At 39.7% G+C, this 6,699-nt stretch overlaps 1 long non-coding RNA gene across 1 annotated transcript in view; it reads right to left on the bottom strand.

The window, feature by feature from the left end:
- Positions 1-5,066: 5,066 nt before the first annotated feature.
- LOC107728968 (uncharacterized) overlaps positions 5,067-6,699 on the bottom strand; it is an 18,157-nt gene continuing 16,524 nt past the window's right edge. The window contains exon 4 of the long non-coding RNA XR_001638532.1: positions 5,067-5,076. This is a non-coding gene — a long non-coding RNA (uncharacterized LOC107728968). The remainder of the gene's footprint in view (positions 5,077-6,699) is intronic.

The following is a 6,699-nucleotide window of genomic DNA, read 5'->3' on the forward strand; positions in this document are numbered from 1 at the left end:
ATATATATATATATATATATATATATATATATATATACATGCATCAATCTGTTCTCTATACCCTGTAATGACAAAGCGAAAACCAATCCATGAGGCAAAGCAGATTTGTGGTAACCTTGTAAATTGTAAAATACTGAAAATGCATACCAGAGCAAAAACCATGTGGTCAAAGGAACAGACGCAGGTTTGTGTTGAGGCACAGATCTTGAGAAGGATACAAAACATTTTCTGCTGAATTGGAAGCTGCCCAGGAGCACAGTGGCCTCCATAATTCTTACATGGAAGAAGTTTGGAACAAGCAGAATTGTTCAAAGAGCAGGCCGTCCAGCCAAGCTGAACAATCATGGGAGATGTGACCAAGAACCTGACATTCACTGGTTGAGTTCCAGAGATCATGTGTGTAGATGGGAGAAACTCGCAGAAGGACAACCATCACTGCAACACTCCACCAATCTGATCTTTATGTCAGAGTGGCCAGATGGAAACTTGGAATTTGCCAAAAAAAAACAGGCTGTGAGAAAAATAATTCTTGGAATTGAGGCTTCTGTATTTCAGAGGCAGGAACTGGTCAGTGTAGAAGGAAAGCTGAATGTAGCAAAATACAGAGAAATCCTTAAAGGGATAGCTCATCAAAACATGAAAATTAAGTCATCATTTATTCACCCTTATGTTGTTACAAAACTTTGTTTTAAATATATATTTATTTTATTTATTTTATGTGGTGGAGGTTATTGAGCTCCAATATTGTTTGGTTCTCAACATTCACAAAAATATTTTTTGTATTCCACAGAAAATCCGCAAATTCGAGATGTACAAAGTAGGGCTGGGCGATATGGGCAAAAATTCATATCTCGGTATTTTTGGGCCGATTTGCGATATACGGTATATATCTCGGTATTTTCGTTTTTGTATTTGGATTAAAAAAAATCTGTATTTAATATATATATATTTCACTTACCGCCCAATATTGTCCAACAAAACAATACATATTAAATAAAATGAATGTAACCATGTAAGCCTTTATATTATGTGCAAAAAAGGGTTAAAATCAGATTTCATTCTAACATTGTAACATTGCAATCTAAAAACAAAAATAAGGCTTTTAAAGCCGAAGTTAAATTCACTAAACTAAAAATGAAAATAAATGAGAACAAAAGCTCAGAGTTGTGTTAGGCTATTTTGATTACCCCATTACAGTCACTTTACAGTCAGTGCTATCATAAAATAGTCTTACTTGTAGGTATAAAATTCTAATTGTCACATTTATTGTCCAACTACAAATATTTCAGCGAAATTTATATTTTAGTCTGAATTATTGCGCTCCTATTTAATTGAGCTCTGTCTGTTTGGCGCGCATGCGCGTGGCGGCGCTCATTCACTGAAGTCTAGCGGAGAATCCCAAAGCAGAAGGTTCATGCACTTCTGACAGAAAAATGGAAATATTTCCATGGCTTTCTAACATTTACAGATGGAGAATATACCTGTGAAATGTAAGTTATGCATTCAGGAAGACAGCACATCTCAAACACATTAAACAGCGCGAGTTGGGTGTACTCACACTAGGTGTTTTGAACCGTGCCCGAGCGTGTTTGACCCCCAAAGCCCGGTTCGTTTGACTAGTGTGAGCGCTCCGTGCCGTTCGTTTAGCCGGCCCTGGCCCGTTTGGAAGAGGTGGGCCAGGGCACGGTTCGGTTGGGCTCGGGCGCGGTACGCATGTAGTGTGAGCGCTAACGGCACCGGAGCATGTAACAGATACTATTTTGTGTGTGCTACTGTCATCATTATGACCGCAAACATATTCTATTACTACTACTACACTACACTTTTCAATTAATTTAATTTAATCAAGTATATTTATGTTTATAATGGTTCTGGTTCTTACCTTATTGATGAACAGGAAATGTAGTTTGCAGTAAAGCTGCAAATTATTTCATTAATGTCAGCTGCCTCCGTAATAATTTTCTGATACATACAAGTGAAAATCAATGCACGGCATAAATTCATTATTATTAATTATTCGGCAGAATATTAGCGAAAGTGGTTTTATCCGTTATCTCATACATGACGTAAGCGTGCTCTGGCCCGGAATGTTTAGTGCAAGTGTGAGTGCAGGCCTCCGCTCCTCTGCTATCAACGAGAGGAACGTCTGTACTTTCTCAACAGACAACGAAACAGCCTCTTTTTGGTTGTTAAAAAAGGTGCGCTTGTTCAAAACAGTTGCGTTCGATCCTTCGCTGGCTGTGCTGATTTAAATCTAGCGGTTCTGTTGTGTTTGTGTCGCAAGTTCAGTGACGGAGGTAGCGACGATTCTCTCCGGCCAATCCGTGATCAGCAGAATTTACACGTCACGTTTTGGTAACGGTACGGTTCACTTGGAACCCCAACCGAAGTGGTACTAAAAAAAGTACCAGGTACCAGGTACTGTACCCAGTGGAAAAAACCCCAAAAGTGAACCGTACCGAGCCAAACCGTGCCGTACCATGCAGTGGAAAAGCGCCATATGAAGTGTCATCTCGTGCTGTGTATGTGTTGCTCAACAACTGTATGGCCAAAGACATCCATGTTCCCAAAGCCAGTCACCTGGGATGGCTCATCAACCAAGCGTTCCACGACTTTGAACTAACGGTACCTGTCATAGGCCCCATACCAGCCCAGGTAATGCGAGCCGTACCGTGCCGTACCATGCAGTGGAAACGCGCCATTAGTGTCTCTGTCAGCGGCACAAGCAGCCTTTCTGTTAGAGCATCTGAAGGGGAGAGCCGCTTAAACTAATATGCGAAACGAAACTATGTCTTACCAGTTTTTAAAGGCCTTAATAGGGCCTTTCGCACCGCTTTAGTTCCAGAACGAAATGTACAGTACTAAAGTACTGGGACGATTTTGCGCGAACTATTTCCCAGTACCATTTAAAGGGTTGCATTCGCACCGACAGTGTGTACTAATATATTTTCAGATGCGCTCGTATCAAACTACTGTATATCGATATAAATGGTATTGCCTCATATCGAATCGCTTATAAAGAAAATATCGATATATCGTACAAACTCTATATACCACCCAGCCCTAGTACAAAGCTTGTCACATAATACACTTGACCTGAGGCTTTAATTGCCGCTCAATATGCTTCATCTAAATATTAAAGGGATAGTTCGCCCAAAAATGAAAATTGCCATTTACTCTTCCTTAAGTTGTTCCAAATCTGTATTAGTTTCTTTCTTCTGTTGAACACGAAATAAGGTTTTTTGAAGAATATTGGACACGACCGTTGTTGCTTGTGTTGCATCACGCCAACTAGAGGCTGCAGTAGACACTCGACAAAGCGACCAAATGTTTCAGATCATTTGACCTTTCTGTCAGCATTCCATAAATAGAACAAGGCATCAGTTTACTGTTGTGAGATTTGTGGCCCACATTGTACCGCATCCAGTGGAGACAGGATTTTATTGTCTTTAGTCACGTCGCATCATATCGTACTGCTCACGTCCAGTGTTGACACGGTGCAAAAATGTGACAATGAAAGGGTTTAAATACTTTCTAAATGCACTGCAAATATTGCTTCACAAGTCTAAATTATATGTATGCTGTCATTTTCCCCAGTAGGAGAAGACATGGGAGAAGTACTCAGGACCAGATAGGACAGCAGAAAGCAAGGCAGACCCTGAGCTCCCTGAGGTCTGAGTGGAGTCTAAACATGGTCTAATGGACCGACTGTTTTTGCTGACCTTCGTCTTCTGTTCAGTCTCGTGGATTTTCTTCTGGGAGGTACGCTGGAAGAAAGGCAAGGAAAGTCAGATTGAAGAATGGCTCCAGAGACACAGCCTATCTGAATACAAGTATTTGTTTGAAGGTTAGTTCAACACTTTAAAAACAAACACTTTTAGTTTATAGATTTGCCTCACCAGGATTGTTTAGAATATTAAAGTATTGGTTTAGAGCAGTGGTTTTCAACCTGTGGGCTGCAACGGTATTGCAGGGGGGGGCCGTACATTTTTATTAATAGAAATAATAATATTGCTAATATATGTAAAAATGTGTAGTCCTAATTAAATATCACAATTTCACAAAAATATCACAACCGTTACTATACGTTCACTATGCATTCACTATTCAAGTTCGCTGATTGGTTTAATAACAATCAGCTAATTTATCTAACATATTTTTGCTGCATACATGCTACAACAGATAAATGGTAGGGGTGCTCCGATCAGGATTTTTGAGGCCGATTGTCGATCACAGAAAGCAGTATCTGCCGATACGATCACCGATACTGATCTTTTTAAAGGCTTCTTTTTATCATGGAGAATTATTTATAGTGATACTCCAATCAGGATTTTTAGACATTTATTCAGGGCCTGAATTTCATTTTTGAAAATGGGCATAATTCCCCTCTTTGGTGACTCTTCTGAGAGGGGATTTTTTAATTTGAGGAGTGGAGGGAGGCATTTTTTAGACATTTTTAAATAATATATATCAATGCGCCGCTTCGCTAAAGATAGGCGCCTAGTCTATTTTTGAGGGATCCAAGCCACAGAAAATACAAAATAAAAGTCAAAATCATGTTGATTTCAAAATAAACATCCTGTGCAGACTCCCGATCGTATTTCACATCACTATATCCTTGCTTGGAGGCAAGAAATGGATGACGAGAGGTTCATCCTCAAAGCTAAAAAACACACATTGATATATGACACCACAAATCCTTTTTACATTAACATTTCTAAAAAGGACAAGGCATGGAGCTTAATTTCAGGAGTTGTAGGAGTGGAAAAAAACAGAATTAAACCAGACAAAACGTAAACATTTAGCCAACCATGTTAGAACACACACAAAAAAAAAAATCTAGTAAAACAACATCGGACAGGCAAATCACATGGTCTCGCGAATCCTGTCGCATCACTTCTGAAACTCTTCTGGTGTGAGTTGGCACCGCGTGGAGGATGGAACAAAACCTCGTCGGAGCCATAATGCGCCGCAGTCGCGTGCAGTGTAAATACGGGGTAACACCGTGTCTACACTGAATGCGAGCGGCGCGGCAAAATACAATAGAACCCATTATAATCAGTGATGCTTTCTACACTGGATGTGACAGTAAACTGTAAACTGATGTAAACTCCCCGACAGTAAACTGATGCCTCGACACAAAAATTGCCGTCCGGTGTAGACACGGTGTAAGAGTGGAGGCCTCTTATCATGTTGCAAAGCTCATCGCAAAGATGCAAAGGCTGGAAAACCTCACACAATTGGTGAAAATTAGATTTTACCTGCCCGACACAAATAGCGGGTCCATTTAAAAAATTTTGTAGTGTGCCGTGGAAACATATGTGTTTAGTTGTGTGGGCTGTAAGTTAAAAAATGTTGGGAACCACTGGTTTAGAATATTAGAATTTCCTTGTTATAAAATGTGAAGCATAGTCATAGATCAAGTAGTATCCACTGCTAAGGAGCATATTTAGCAGAATCACTAACAGCACCTCAGACTATTAGGGCTCAAACATTTAAAGGGTCATGAAACCCCAGACTACATTTTCTGAGATTTTAGCAGAGGTGTTTGTGTTGCACATCATAGAAGACTGCACTTTGCATTGGCTACCAATAGCTGCTCGTATATAATTCAAGACAATTTTTAATTTAATTCAAGCCTACAAAACCACCACTGGCTCTGCACCCCTTTATCTAAATTCACTACTATATAGTGTATATATATATATACATATACATATACATATACATATATACATATGAAGAGTTTGGTTCCAAAACGTGATCAACGCCATTTAAAAAAAAAAAGAGTTTCCACCAAAATCAGTATTGTATCTGGTCGGCATTGAAAAGTAAATTTTTACTTTTACGCAAAATGCGATATCCACCGAGTTATTCTGCAGGGCTCTACGCTTACTTTTCTTTTTAGGAGCACTTGTGCTCCTATGGGAATTGTCCCGGATTTCCCGATGGCCAGCCTGATTTCCACAGACACGCAGAACTTGCAGGATTCATATATTGTCTTTTTGCGGCTTAATATTCACAGACACCAGTCCATATCGCGTTGAGAGTCAAGTGTACTGACCTACTTTTGATTTATTCGTCCAAAATGTGGCATATTCCGTCCGCGTTATGCTATAGGAATTCCGTTTTTATGACTGGATTCTACGAACCAGTCTGTGTTTTCCGCATCGCGGAAATTATAGGGCCGTATGTCTCAGAGTAGTCAGTGCAATTTGGGAAAGAAATCAATTAAATCAGTATGTGGATGTGTGTAAATATTCAAATATAATCCCTTTTGTAATCGTTAACATTTTCATAAGTAACTAATTTAATTACACATTTTTTTTCTTAGTAACTGTAACTGATTACAGTTACATTTATTTTGTAATTAAGTTACATAACGCCATTACATGTAACTAGTTACTCCCCAACACTGCATATTGGTACCCATATTGGTTTCGGTACCCAACCCTACTACTCACTGCGTGATGGTGCCTAGAGAACGTATTTAGAATGTCCCTAAAATTCAAGATATAGGGCAAAAATGCCCCTGTTTGAGTATTTACTAGGGGTGCTCCGATTTATCGGCTACCGATCACTATCAGCCGATAATCACGTTGGGATGTTTGATCGGCGGTCTCTAAAAGGCCGATCCCAAAAAAACGATCTCAAGCTGATGACGCTGCCATGAGAGCTTTGGCATGACGGGCAGCGTCA

This window comes from Sinocyclocheilus rhinocerous, unplaced genomic scaffold (genome assembly GCF_001515625.1).
Source record: "Sinocyclocheilus rhinocerous isolate Xijiao unplaced genomic scaffold, SAMN03320098_v1.1 scaffold2743, whole genome shotgun sequence".
Taxonomy (NCBI): domain Eukaryota; kingdom Metazoa; phylum Chordata; class Actinopteri; order Cypriniformes; family Cyprinidae; genus Sinocyclocheilus; species Sinocyclocheilus rhinocerous.